We start from the raw sequence: 13,695 nt of genomic DNA, 5'->3' as shown, positions 1-13,695 counted from the left end.
CAAGTGTGTGGGTGCTATTGATGGATGTCATGTCCGCATCAAGACCCCCGCTGGACCCACTGGCCAGGACTACATCAATAGAAAACTCTTCCCATACATTCAGATGCAGGCAGTATGTGATGGGAAGGGCCGGTTCCTTAATGTTTTTGTGGGATATCCTGGTTCTGTCCACGATACTAGAGTCCTGAGGAACCGCAAGATATATAAAGAGGTATTGTATCCTCCACAAGGATACTTCCTTTTGGGGGATGGAGGCTACCCATGCATCATCCATCCTGTATCATAGCTCCTCAGGACAAACTTATCCTCCCCGAAAGCTTCTTTTGCAGCGGGTGGGGGGGGTGCTACCACAGAAACCAAAAATTCTCGGGCCAGCAGCATGTGTCCAAATTTCAATCTTAACCGTTTTATTTCATTAGAAATTATCCGAAAACAGGGCTTTAAGTGTAAAATACCAAACTTGTCCTTTAAACTGTTATTATGAACATGCACTCGCACTGTATTTATGATTCATGATGAAGATTTACGGTTTTACTTCATCTGCCGTTAGATATGCGTCAGTTTCACTAAACGGCCCAACACGCTCGCTGGCGTGGACATTTAATGTGTGGATATTTGCTTCAAGTGATAGGCTTGGTGAGTGAAATTATATTTGTATTATCTTTCTGTATGTCTAATTTTCTTTAGATTTTCTGTCTAAAAGTGACTAAAAAGACATTTAACTCCAGCTCACCATCGGTGTCGCCAAACTGCTCAGTCTCCAAAACTTTTGTACGCATATGGGTTAATTTCACAGTCAATCTCTTGCCCAGTATTCACGTAAATACAGTTGGTTGAGAATATGTCTTAAGTGAATGTAAACAGTTGAAACAATCCAATATGTTATCCGTGCATAAGGTCGACAGCAGCCTAATAAACATGCTGCTCTCTATTAAATAATGTTAATTAAACAATAAAAGACTAAGAATAATTTCTTTGGACTGGATGCCTTAAACTATAGTTAATTAGGGCCGGGACTCGATTAAAAAAATTAATTAGAGGCTTTGTAATTAATTAATCGAAATTAATATTAATCGCATTTTAATCGCATATAAATATTTGACCTGAGAACAGTGAGAAGTAATTTTTTTCACATGGATTTTTAGTATACCATTGAATAATGACTGAATACATAAGCTTAAGCAACAAAATATTGTTTATTTTTGTTTAACCAAGTCCAGCAGACCAGTGCTATTTTTGCCATTAAGTGTAACGTTAGCAATGGCCGTTCCGAATTCCTTGTTGCACAGCTTGCACACAACCATGCTCTTATAGGTTGTAAATAGTTTTTTCTTTGACACTGGTGGCTCATCCGATTTTGTTGTGTTATCCTCCTCGTCCGTCTCTCCCCCAATTTCACACAATAGATGTAAATAGAACGTTTTTTAAAGCTAGCTAGCAACTGCTCACGCTGTTTAGTCCTGGATGTGTGTTGATCATATACTGTCTATGGTGTTGATGCGCGCGACCGAAAGCGCAGGCAGTTGCTAGGCGATAAGTTGAGCTTCCAATCAAATAAAAGTAAACGCCTGGCATTGGCCAATCCACTGTTTTACCCGTTTACGGACACAGGATTGGATGAACACAACCACGAAGAAAACAAAATCCCTGGAAAACCGGGACGGGTGGCAACGCTAGAAGTTATCGTTTAAATACTGTCTATGGAAGTTGTGAACGCTAGTTGGTGCTCCAGTATAATCGATCTGCCTAAACTCATCCAGTAAGAAACATTCCGCGGTGCAAAAATAAGTGCGATTAAAATGCGTTAAAAATGTTTAACGCGTTATTTTTAATTAATTACTTAATTAATCTTAATTAACGCGTTAAAGTCCCGGCCCTAATTATTCACAAATAATACATTTTGTGTTGATATAAAAAAATGTTTTATTTATTAATTGCCATTTGTCTTGTATGTTAGCATGTTTGCCTACGTCCGGCGACATATCAGTTTGCCTATATCAACAACAACATCCGACAGATAGTGCCCTTGGACTACATAAAAGGCTTCTATCCAAAGGATGTCAAAGATTTTGAAACAAAAAAAATATATAATATTTTGTGGAAGAAATCGCCAGAGGACCAGGGACAATACTACAAAGCACAGATATTAAAATTGGCTGGTAGGCATTTAAAGCTATACTATACCCTCTAATTGTATCATTATTTTAAGTATATTAGTATATCAAATTATTTGTTGCACTGCTGGAAACATAGATGTGGGTATTAGTTACTGTTACAAAAGATTCTGATAACAACCACTAACATCTACACTGGTGACTGACAAAGAACTGTAGTTATTTTTGTGTGAGATTTTTTTGTTGGTTTGTTGTTACTTGTATTTAGTTTCTGTCTTCTATTCTCCAGAATCTGAAGAGGAATTAAAGCGTGAGCGAATCTTTATACCCCCACTCAACAGTGATGAGGAAGACTGGTCATCTACCAAAAGCTCCCCGAATCCATCGGTAAGCTATGTAATGGATCTCTTAATTAATACAATTGAGTGCATTATTGCTCCACATTTTTCAGCAGCGTAGGTTCCGGAAGTAGTTTTTCCATTCATTCATCCCATAGGGATTTAAAAATAGTCTCCATTAAAGTGTTAAAGTGAACCAAACCAATCATCTATGAGGTGAATCTTAACATTACACACTTTGCGGTTTGCTTGTTTTGGTTCTCTGATTAGTGAAATTATCTAAATAGCATCATGGGAAATTTATTTTTTCACCACAAATTCCATGGAAATCCTAAAAGAAAAGAAAAAACTTGTCCAAAGCAGTTACAAAACACATGTCCCCATGGCTGTGCACAAGGAACTGCAAGAATAGATGAGTAATGAATGTAGTGAAGTGCCGCTGTTCACCTTTCGGATTAAGCAACCCTTATAACGTGCCTTCAACATCTGCCTGCTCCTCTACACACGATTCAGATGCCTTTTCAAGATGTTTCTGCTCCACTGGCTCCTTCTATTTAGCTATGATGGCAGACAAATATACAGGGCACATTGTTTTACGAATACCACAAGTAATTTTCTGCTAAATCTGCTTCATTCACAAATTTTAACTCAAGACTAGGACTGGTCAGTTACAGACACTGAACTGCTCGTCTGACATTTCGGCGGCCAAAAAAAGCTTGGCTTGTGCACTGCGCTCTCCACAACGACAAAGAAGTGTAGTAGCTAATGGATTTCCACCACCGATAAACGCTTGCTGAAGCTCTGCTACAAGATTTATTTACGGAGAAGAGAAAAACACCCGTAGTGTTTGGGTGCACCCCCATCCTTCATGTTGACTGAGCTTTCAATGTTGTTACGGAAAGGGTAAAGCTGATTGGTTGGTTCTTGTCACATGACCTGCGGTGCGGAATTCTGAAAAGTTGAGATTTGTTCATCTCGCTGCGCCTGGAAAAAAGGCTGTATAGTTTCTATTATGAGCGCGCTTGCCGCACTCCTACATTAGAAATAATGAACTTGAGCGCGCAAAAGACGCGATATGTGAACGGCCCCTACTGGTAGCTCACGAGCGCCGTATTGGAGACCCCTGCTCTAGAGCTCCGCTTTATAGGCTACGACTCGATACTTTTTTGCTACTTTGTAATAACTTTCTGCGGCCAGCGTTTCTGAAAATGAACGATGGTAAAACCTTATTTTAGACCTGACTAAATTAAATGTAAGACCTCGGAGGAAAATCTGGCCGTTTTTAAGACATTTTAAGGCCCCGCGGGAACCCTATGTTCTGTGTGGTCCATCGCGGCCTTGTCTCTATGTGGTCTGTCATGGCCTGGTCTGTGTGGTCCATAGTGAACTTGCTCCCCGTGGTCTATAATGGCTCGTTTCTCCAATGGCTGTCTATATGTACTACGTACGGTTAACCTCATTCTCAGTTAATTTTCACTATTCCCCAGCACTTGCTTCCCTTCAACTCGTTCCTGTACCACAATCAGTAGAACATTGGAGATTTACAAGCTAAGGTCATGGGTTCATTCTACAGGAAAACCAGTAATGATAAGCCGTAGTGTATATAAGTCGCTTTGGATGAAAGTGTCAGCAATGGATGAATGTTTAATGTATATACAGCAGCAGAATATTAAATGCATAATACACGTCTTCACATAGTACCTCTACTAATTAGCTATCGGCCAATGCGGCATTCCACGTCCCATGTTCATGCTCATTATGTTAACTCTTTCTTTCTTTCTATAATTTAGGAACTACAGGATACACGACTGGTGGGTATACTTTATTTACCGTTCGTTGGGGGTGGGCTACGTCCCAGTGGAATTATTCTTCCACCTTTTTGGGGGGGTCGGCTGTGCCCCTGCCTTCGTCTTCAGGCAGGAAATGCAGAGTCCAGACCCTCAGATTGTGAGCTACGGACGGGGCCTACGCCAAAGAACTTTCTATCATAATATTGCTTGTTGGGCTTTTAATAAATGCATAATTGTTACAGTATTTATTCTCCTGAGTCTTTCTGGTAGAAATGAAAGCTTTAGCATAAGTTCTGCCGGGAAGACTCATTTGTTACTAGGGCTGTGCAATTAATTGAATTTCGATTTTGGCTCCCAACAATCACCAAAATAGTACAATCGAGTAAAAACTATTATTGTGTCATGTTCTGTTTTGCAAGAACACTCTTATTTCGTCTTGTGTTCTGAATGACACGTGCACATCTGCCCCTCCCGCCATAAACTCTCAGCACAGTCATAAATTGCAAGCACAATAAAACTTGACAATAACAATTGTCTAATTTAATATAGTCGCAATCTTTTTCTGCTCGATCACTGCGCAGCGCCTCAGTTCAAGCAAATGGCAGCGCGAGCGCACATGACCTCATCATCTGTTCCGCTTTACAGCACGAAAAAAAAATGCATGAACACAGGCCTTGTCTGGGAAAAGACACTTGCCCGACCGATCGAAACGCAAGAATGATTCTGATCTTATAGTCCGTCAGTGTAAACAGCGATTGGTAATGGATAGTGTATTTCTGGTCGCTGTGCTGCCTGTCTATTTTTGAGAGACACGTTAGTGGAGAAATCCAGAGGTAAAAATTTTGAGTTTTTTTATTTATAATATATGATATAGTTAATATCTTAAGTACAAGTATGCAAGATACACTTGTACACAAGTAAGGTTTCAAATATAACTAGTAATATTTCCCCAATGTGCCATTAATACTTACCAAAAGTAGTTTACTAAAGTATCATAATATATCTTCTTTACTTTGTCATAACTCTAAACAATTTCTCTTTTGTTTGTTTCCCCAAATCAGACCAGACCCCTGTACTGCAGGATAAACCTGAGCGTGCCAGTGCTGGACAGGTTTTTTAATGACATGGACACACAACCTGATTTTCGGCTGAGCAGGGAGGCCCTGAGAGTGCTGCTGGACCTGTTGAGAAGTGAACGGCAACACGGATGGGGTTCCACAATAGAGACCCCGTCTCCGGAGTGTTTGACATGCCTCATTCCACTGTCCACCGAGTCGCTGAGTAGGGTGTTGGCCATTCGCCACCAAGTCATTCACTTCCCCAACACCCCAGAAGACCTGGAGGCAGTTTGCCGTGGGTTTGCAGGGCTGGCCAGACACAGCTTTTTTTGAAAGCTGCAGGAGCAATCAACGGCTGCCATGTCCGCATCAAGCCTCCAAGTGGCCCTGACGGTCAGTGCTACAGGAACAGGAAACTGTTCCAGTCCATCATCCTGCAGGCTGTGACCATCAGGGCCGCTTCATTGACACCTACGTGGGCTGGCCCGGGTCAGTGCATGACGCACGAGTGCTTAATGTACCCTCCTCCAGGGCACTTCATCCTCGCAGACGGAGGGTACCCATGTCTCCGACACCCACTCCCCCTCATCACTCCCTACAAGAGGCCAGTACGAGGTGTGGGACCCCAGCGCTTTAATCTTCATCATTCCAGGGCACGCTCCATTATAGAGCGAGCTTTTGGGATGATGAAGACCAGGTTCAGGGCCATCTTCCTGAAAGTGCTGGAGGTGCACCACACATTTGTACCTCATGTAAGTGAATTGAAAATACATTTGCAAAAAACATAAAAATAATTAACTTCTTTTTTCCAGACCATATAATTTTTTGTTTTGTTTTTTCATTTCAGGTCATCACAGCCTCTGGAGACCATCCTAGATAATGTCCCACCTGCGGAGAGGCCTTACCAGGGTCTCTATTGTGGAGCCCATCCCGGTCCAGCAGCACCATCAGGGTCTCCCTGCTCAGCTGAATTCTTCTGTTTTATGTACTGTTAATTTAAATTATGTTGTCAGATAGTTTTAGAATGTTATTTATCTATATTAATATTTATTTTCAAATGTTATTAATAAACAATGCACAGAAATGGAGCAAAAACAATGTTTATTATCTCATTAAATAAACTACACAACTTAGTTTCCACTTTTACAAAAAAAAAAATTACTGTTTCTCCCCCATTCACTCAAGAAGAGCAAAAAGCATGTTCATCCTCTCCCTGCTCTCCTCTGTCTCCCTTTGCAGTGCCATGTCCTCTCTAATTAAATTGAGCATTTCCTCATCATAATCCCACTTTCTCCGTGCGGGTGCTGCCCCTGGCTCCTCCTCACCGTGGGCACCCACTGCTGATCTCGGCCCTGGTCTTCCCTCAGGGATTGAGGCAATGAGAACGGGGGGGTTGGTGGAGTGCCTCTGTCCCAACACCTCATCCATGAGGACAAACCAGGGCCAAGTTTCAGCAGTGGGTTTCCCACTCACCCGTCCCAGGACACTTGCAATCCTAAGGCAGAGAAAATTAACCATGGCTTGTTAACAACAACAGCATAATACATTTCACCAAAGATGTGTGTATTAAAAAAATTTTTTTTAAGTTGTCCCATTTTTTATTTTTTTGCCTGCATGGGGGTTACCTTCCCCCGCAATTTTCTCCAGAATTGCTCTGAAAAGTATTAACACAGGTGTGCAATCTTAACATTAGTGCATTGTTAACACTGCAAAATATGACACATCAGGACATGCATACAAAATACTTCAGAAATCATATTTCTGTATACTCAAATTAGGGATGCTCCGATCCACCTTTTTTGTTTCCGATACCGATTCCAATACCTGCAATTCAATATCGGCCGATACCGATACAAAGGTAAAATGTTAAAAGAGCTAAATTACTTAATAAGCTATATGCATTACTTTGCAAGATATCAGGCTCAACTTAAACAATATTTGTTTAGCCTTGTAAAACAAAATTAAAAACAATGTATTCACAAGTTTAGTGATTTATTAAACCAGCGCCAGAGCAACAAGTGCAAAATAAAATAAAAAGTTCAGTAGCTTAAACTTGTTGACATTCAAAATTAAAGTGCAAAATTTGCACAGGATGTTTAATGGATGCTATTTGCACTGCAAATAGGAATGAAACATCCAAAACAAAAGCAGCTGAATAAAACTACAGCTTCACTAGCTTGGTAAATGTATACAAATAAATAGAATCAAAATCTCTTTAACTGTTTAGTTAGTGGAAATATAACTTCAAAATCAATGCACAATAAAACAGCTGAAATTTAGCAAAAAACTAAAAAAGCAATAGCTTTACTGCTTAAGATATTCAAAATAACAGGATTTAGCTCTTTTCAATGCTTTGCTTTGGTGGATAATGCTGAATTAAATTTGTAGTATTCAAATTTGAAGTTTTATCACCAATCCTCGGAACATTCACTTGGCATATACTGCAAACCGCGTTGGGATAACTATTGTGGAATACCTCCAAATCGCAGATGTTTTGGCTCGCTCCATGCTGTTCGCTGTTAGCTTGTTAATGTGCTGCGTACAGTGCACGTTGCTATGATGTCACGCAGTGCGCACAGCGGCGGCGCGAAATCCTTAAAGCGCCGGCATCTCCATAAACTTTTATATCGACTAGCAGATCGGGGCAATTGTCGCCGATAACCGATCTAGAATTTTATTCAGTATCGACCCCGATACCCGATACAAATATCGGATCGGCGCATCCCTAACTCAAATACAGTTAAAACCTTTGTAGACATAGCTTGCATGACAGCACTACAAAAAAAAAAAAGTGAAACACCATCGCCTTATCTACTGCTTTTCTTATTGTTGTGGGCTTTATAGGGTGAGTGATATTTCTTACAATACACAAGTGATACAGACTAGTGCAAATATTACAAATAGGTTGTTGTCTTACCTCCAAGCCATGCTGGCAGAGTTTTTCGCCCCGGTAAATAAATGGTCATTTTCAGACCGTAATTGTATAAACTGAGCTGTCTGCTCCTTGCTCCCTGAAACAATTATTAAACTTATATTAGCACAAGTTTAGCGTCAAAACACCTGACAAATGAATCCATGCAATGGTGACGAAGGAGTTAAGATGTTTTAAGTTTATAAGACAGAAAAACGTGTGGCTTTTAACTCAGGTTTCGCTAGCTATCTGAGTAAATGAAAACATAATACTTACATTTAAATGTGAATTTTCCACCCACCACCGAACTCTCGGCCGTCATTTTTTTAAATAAAAATGCTGTCGTCAATGGCACAATTACTTATGGGGTAGAATAGGCCTCTAAGGATCCTTTTATGTATCCTTACTTTCACGGGGGAACGAAGGGTGCATTTGGCATCGCTTTTGAATCCGGGTAGAATGAATCGTGCAGCGATGATGCAACCGGCCTTCGAATACGACCTTCCAAGGGTGCAGCCTTTGAATATGGACATCCTTCGTCGCGCTACTGTAACGCAATCGGCCTTAAAATACGGCCTTTGCTTGGTTCATCAGGGCTCGACATTAAGGCTTGTCCGCTTGTTAAGTGGATTTTTTTTGTTGAAGTGGAAGAGAAATTTAGAAATTAAGTTACATTTCAAACTAAATAAAATGCCATGTTACTTCACGTTATGTGCCACTCATTACATCTATTTTACAGATTTAATTTTACCGATTGAAACGAACACATTTTTTCCCCCACAATCCGTCGAACCAGCGTCCAACTCAGAATGCTTTTTTATTAGCCAATCAGGAGTCGGTCCAAGTTTAAACATGTTTACCTGCCTCAAAGAACAGTGGTGGAGACTGGAGTGGAGAGTAATGTTTCTTCAGGCTCAGCAGCCCGGCCAAGTGCCATGAAAAGCTCCAAAAACAAGTCACCTTACACCAACAGCACCATACAAACTAAAACGGGAACGAAAATTTGTAACCAAATGGAAAGATGAATTCGACTGGGTTATTTATGAAGACGGAGTAATGTTCTGTGGCGTCTGTCGGGGGCAACCCAACCTGGCTGACAAGAAAGTGACATTAGCTAGCTAGCGTCGGAAGCCGTGTACTGTAAATAAGCATTAACAGCATTTGTATTGGTTAAATGTACAGTTAAATATTAGCTAATGTTCAGATGTAAAGTAGCTACACGTTTTAAAGTATCCCTTGGTAAATCAGCCTCTGCTGGGTAGAAAGTGGCAAAATCCATTGTTATGTCTACAAAATTATTTTAGATATAGTTAGTATACACAATGGCCCTCATTTATGAAAAGTGCGTACACCAAATTTCCAGCGTACACCTGGCATACACCCAAAACCACGGTGACTTTGCGATTTATCAATATGGACGTTGGTGTACGGCACGCTCAAATCCTACGCCAGCTCAGGAGGTGGTGTACATGTACGCACGTTTTGAGTTAGTGCTGAAATGCGCTGAAAAACAATTCCTAACACCACAAAACGCTGACCCACTGTAAAAAAAAACAACAACATAGAAATGATAAACTTCAGTGTTTATTTTTGTGAGTTAAGCCCGGCAGGTGCGCACGGACTGGGTTCAGTAATGAAAGGCTTTCAATGACCAAAAAAGAATTCAGACTGACAAAATAATTAAAATGACATTCTTCTTCTTTTAAATAATAATAATACAAATAATAATAATAACAAAGACTTATCTAACAATAAGCGTCATTAATAATCAAAATCATAATACTAATAAGAAAAATATTACAAATTGTCATGCAATTATTCACATCATCATCACTATTGTACACCCCATTACATGTGACGTCATGCAAAATTCAACGCTAATAGTTTCAAAACACGTGCTGTAAAATAATGCATTGTGATAGGTAATTTGCTCAACCAACCAGCGATTTAAACTGGATTTCCACCGGAGAAGTTTCTCCTCTTTGCCATCTTCCGTGTGTCCATGGCGTAAAATGAGGGCGTGGGGGAGGCGGAGACGTGAATATATAGGGGCGTGTTAATCTAATGACGATCGTTTTCAGCTGCGGCATTTATCAAGAGGCAGGTATTGCGTACACCTGAATTTCAAAGGTACGCACAGCTTCATAAATCAGGCGGTGAGAAGAGTGTAAGCATAATCTTACGCCAACATATACGCCCGTTTCGACGCAAGATTGATAAATGAGGGCCAGTAAGTCTATCTAGCTTGCAAATACTGAGGATACCCTACCGAATTTGAGTTAGCCAATGTCGTTAGCAATGCAAGCTAACGTTAGTTTGTTAACTGTTTATAACATTTCACTGGGTCTTGCAGCTGTTTGATTTAATGAAATTATTATGAAAGGTTATGTTCTACTAGCCATTTGCCTACTTTAGCAAGTCACTTGGATGAATAGTGTTCCAGTTATGTTGCCGATCGGACTTATCCACCTGGACAGACACACAGTCCATACTGAAGCCTGTATAAAGGTCAGATAGTTTTATTTTTTACACCAAGAGTCACCTCTACCTCTGATGATGCACTGCACACCAGCGTGCAAAGTATTACTTTGTATTATGGAGTCTGGAGATCCTTATTTCTTGTTTAAGGGGAACTATTATTAGGACACGTTCCTTTCTACTGTTTCAACTGAATTGTATTAATATTGATAGTGTTTGGATGCTTTCAATGGTTTGTTCGAATTCTGCATTAGCAAAACACAAAAAAATAAATTATAAAATTATAAATCTTTACCCGGACAAGTGACTTTTGTGCATGGACAAGTGCACAAAAGTCTGTATTTACTTGTCCGAAAGACAAGTGCCTCAAAAAGTTAATGTCAAGCCCTGATTCTTTAATTGACCCATGGATCCTTTCATTTATAAACAAATTAAAAATTAAAAGAGCACTGGAAAATACCCTGATGGACTCACTAAGACGGAAAAAAACACTTTCCGAAAAAGAGCAAACACATTTGACATTGAAGGTAAGATTGATTAGATAGTAATATAGGTGTCAGGTAAAGTGTGAGTCACATTAGTGTCAGTGAGGATAATTTACAAAATCATATAGACTTTTTTTCCTAGATGGTGAACTGCTGGACAAATGTCACAAAGGCACTGAAATAAAAGCAAAAGTTGTTTGTGGAGCAGAACAGGCAGATGAAATCTTAATATTGTATGTTATATTGTATAAGTTTACTTCACAGTACTTTAATATTTTAGATGTTACGATGTTGAGTCCATGACTGTTTAATCATGCATTTACTAATGTCCAGTTGAAGTGGATTCATATGAAGTGCATTGTTTGAATTATTTTATTTATTTATTTACTATTTAAATGTTGCATGCTTTGGCAAGGTGGAGCAGTGTGGACCATCCCAGGCCAACAGATCCTCAATAAAAAAGGAGACAGAGTACACGCCTATTGTGGTATGCTTTTTCTTTCTTTCTATCACAACCCTTAATAACTTTAATTTATGAATAATACAGCAGATAAACAAGCTACAGAAATAAGCTCTATATACGTACGTGCAGATTAAACAGACAGATAGCAACAAGTGAAAATTGTATATAAGAGACAAACTGTAGGCCTAATGATGTTGATAATGCTCAAAATATTACTAGGAAAGTTTGATATATGGGTTAATGTTGGTTTCTTGTAATTTGTAGGTTACACAACCCTTTGAATTGATTGGCATGGACCTGATAGGCAAACTCGCAGTTACAAGTAATGGAAATCAGTACATCTGCGTTATAATCGACTACCTGACAAAGTGGCATACCCACTGAAAACAAAAACAGCACAAGAAGTCACAGACTGTTTACTGAAACTTGTCTATCACTTTGAGGCCCCTCAAAGGCTAATCACTGACCAAGGCAAAGAGTTTGTTAATGAGGTTAGTTTACATGCAAACATTTACATAAATATACTGATCTCATGAAGTGTTGTCCTTGTCCCTTTAAACATCTTTCTTTTATAATTGCTGTGTCTGCAAGGTGCTGAATATTGAAAGGTCCCTCTGCGCCCCTTACCACCCGCAGACCAATGGACTTGAGGAAAGAATGAATGGAAGGATCCAGAGGTGGGTTTTAAATATTATATACTGATTGTAATTAAAAGTTGACAATGGGGTTGTTGCCCTTGTTTGGCTGCTGCATAAGTCAGCTGTGTACATTGCTGTAGTTTAGGTAATGTGTTTGATTCCCAGGATGCACACTGGACATCAGCTTAGTTCCAACATGGAATGGCATCTAAGACTCATTCTCACTCAATGTGTTTATAATGTTTCAGATCTATGCATTTATAATAGAATGCATTTAAAATGCGTATAAAATCAAAGAGAATGGTGCAAGGGTTAAATGTTTTCAAATTGAAAGGTTGTCATATGTAATAATATACTGTATTGATATACAGAGCTCTCTGAAAACTGGTGAAAGACCAACCAAAAGACTGGCACAGGCACCTGGACGCAGTCATGTTTGGATTACGAACGAAAGTTCAAATGACAACCAAGTACTCACCATTTTTTTTTTTATGTTTGGGAGAGAGACACGTTATCCCTCTCAAATTGCAAAGCATTGTAGGGTAACTAAATATTTTTTTTCACTTTTGAAACATATGTTTCAATATACTAACCAAGATAAGAACTTTATTTTCAGCTTGACAAGACTGTGGAGGACACGGTGTCCACTGAGGAGGTGACCGAGTCCACTCTAAATCTAAGTACAATTTTAACGGATGTTAAGGGGAACATTCGGTTAAAGCCAGGAAACTGTAAAAAAAAAAAGAAAAGTTGGTGACAAGGTGTGGAGGAGAAACATCAGAGCCAAACAACCGAAAGGGGGAAAACTTGAGTCAAACTACCTTGGGCCATTTATTATTGCTTGGAAGGCAAGAGTGCCGATCTTGAGGATGCGAGGGGTGTGACTTTCCCCAAAATTAAAGGGGGGGTAAAATACTTAGTTTCAGTCAATCTCATGTTAATCTTGAGTACCTATAGAGTAGTAGTGTGTCCTTCATCTCCAAAAAGTCTTTAGTTTCATAATATTTATAAACTAAAAATACAGCTTTCCGATTCTATCCGGAAAAAGCCGAGGTCCTTGATTCGGGGCGTGGGCGGAGCTATAGAGTCAAGCGGGGATTTCCAACACAAGAAATAAATCTGATACCGTTGTACTTACATGAATGGGGTGTTTTATCACTGGGACCGCGCCAGGTTTTAATTGCAACCGGTTTGCAAATCCAGCAACGACCTGGGCCTTGTTAATAAAACATTCGTCCAGAACACAAAACCGCACTTGCCACACTCCTTTGCTGTCCCGGAAATACAAACTGCATCCACTGTTCCAGTAACACTGGGTTCTTTGGGAAGCTGAACAAGGTAAACTTTCCCTCACATCCCAAAACACACTTTTTTGGAGACATTCTTGACATCAACCATTCCTATTTAGCGCTGCTGATGA

At 39.8% G+C, this 13,695-nt stretch overlaps 1 protein-coding gene across 1 annotated transcript in view; it reads left to right on the top strand.

The window, feature by feature from the left end:
- The first annotated feature begins 13,511 nt into the window (after positions 1-13,511).
- The window catches only part of LOC307003754 (uncharacterized protein), a 239,208-nt gene continuing 239,024 nt past the window's right edge, over positions 13,512-13,695 (top strand). Inside the window, exon 1 of the mRNA XM_079622538.1 lies at positions 13,512-13,613. The gene's annotated coding sequence lies outside the window, so the exon portion shown is untranslated. The remainder of the gene's footprint in view (positions 13,614-13,695) is intronic.

This window comes from Phoxinus phoxinus (genome assembly GCF_949152265.1).
Source record: "Phoxinus phoxinus genome assembly, chromosome: 9".
NCBI lineage: Eukaryota > Metazoa > Chordata > Actinopteri > Cypriniformes > Leuciscidae > Phoxinus > Phoxinus phoxinus.
Note: the sequence above shows the minus strand (reverse complement) of the source record. Positions and strands in the feature narration are given on the sequence as shown.